We start from the raw sequence: 1,882 nt of genomic DNA, 5'->3' as shown, positions 1-1,882 counted from the left end.
GCTTTGGAAAACTGCTAAAATCTGCTTATCCCGACTCAAGCAGAAAAGCTCACCCTGAGCAAAGTTTCTTGACCGGTTCAATGTTTGCTGGAGCAGGCAACTCCCGAGAATGCCTGGATCCTGATAAATCACCAGCTTCTCAAGAAAAACCTGCTTATCCCAATTCAAGCAGAAAATCTCCCTCGGAGCAAAGTTTCATGACGGTTTCAATGTTTGCTGGAGCAGGCAACTCCCGAGAATGCCTGCTTCCCACTTAGCTTTCAGCCTTTCAAAGGTTAATTCAGTTTCCAGAGGCTTCAAAGAACTGATTTACATCATCCTGAGACCATCTCCTGGCAACAGACTTGGAGCCCTGGCTCCCAGCTGCACCACGCCCCGCCCTGCTGAATCCAGCACCTGACTGACAGAGTTACGGAGATTGTGAGCAGCATTCGGACCCTGGGTTTTGCGGACGAGCCTTGGCATTTTGCATGGAAGATGGTGCATCTAGATGACCCTTTCCTGGCTGGGAAGTTGCCCCAGGCTGGCACGTGGTCGAAGGCTGTCTGGGTTACAGACGTTTCATGGCCTGAATTTCCCACTGTGCGTAAGTGCCTTGAGGGACGGAGTCAGAAGGTGTTATGCACCACTATGTTGCCCATGTATTCGTGTCGAGATCCTATCGCATTTCCCTGCATCGTTTTTAAACGAAATGGGGTTTAGTGTGGTGTCCCGCTGCACTGCTCTGCCCTGCGCGATAGGCGTGAGTCTCCGGAGGCAGCTGCTCTGCCCTGCGCAACAGGTGTGAATCACCAGAGGCAGCACCAGAGATCAAAGACAGACCTGGTAGCCTAGACTTCAAAGGAACTGAGACCTCTAATCCCTTTCCTGCCTAGAGCCCTTGCTTGAAGGGTGTTTTGTTTATAGACTGCAATGTTATTTCCCTGTTCTCACGTCTATGCTAAAAGCTGAAGGATTGTTCTGCCTTAGCTATATATATCTCGGTTCATTTAGTAAAAAACACACCTTGATAAAGTTTACTTGGTGTCGTGCTCTTTCTTTCTCCCGTCCCGCTTATTTTCACAGAAACTCAATTACCCCAGTTCGTGAACACCCACGGAAGAAGAGAAACTGCAGGACGGTTTCCTTCACTGATGATGGCAAGTGACCTCGGTTTGTGTTGTTTATTTTCTTACACTTGCTCCTGCCATCTGGTTAACTCTAGTGCTACCTGCCCTTGCTAAATCTGACTGGAGCCTGTCCTTCCTGTGATCCTGGTTGTGTCAGAACTCCTCAGAGTCATGCTGTCTCTGTGATCCTGTGATTCTGTGATCCTGTGATTCTGGGCTTCTTAGATCACCTGGGAGTGGGACTTTCTCTATGTGTTGTGGGACTGGCTGCAGAGCTTGTGCCCAAGATCTGCTCAGAACACTAACCCAGACAGACTGGAAGGAACCTGAGTCACTGTGCTGGTGGAGTTCCTGTGTGCCTGGTCCTGATGGTCCCAGTTACTCCCAGTGTTGGGACAGATGTTGGTTCCTACTCACCTCTGATCCTGGGTGTGTCAGAATGCCTGGGAATGGAGCTTCCTCTGGGTGTTCCCCCCACTACCTTTTATTGTTCGATTTTCCAATCCTCTGTACCTCTTTCACATATCCCCCAGTTCCTGATACTGCCCCCTTATTTCCTCACCCTCTTCTTTCCCTTCTAGGTCCCCCTTTCCCTCCACTGCCCATGATCATTCTACTCCCCCCTTAATGCAGGACTGAAGCATCCACACCCTGGTCTTCCTTCCTTCTAAGCTCCATATGGTCTCCAGGTTGTATCAAGGGCATTGTGTAGGATGCCGTCCCGCAGCTCCTACTTGCGTGGGGTCCCACGAACCGAGGATTTGGAAACCTGT

This window comes from Mastomys coucha, unplaced genomic scaffold (assembly GCF_008632895.1).
Source record: "Mastomys coucha isolate ucsf_1 unplaced genomic scaffold, UCSF_Mcou_1 pScaffold3, whole genome shotgun sequence".
In the NCBI taxonomy this organism is placed as follows: Eukaryota; Metazoa; Chordata; class Mammalia; order Rodentia; family Muridae; genus Mastomys; species Mastomys coucha.
The sequence above is the reverse complement of the archived record's forward strand: the minus strand, read 5'-3'. Positions refer to the sequence as shown.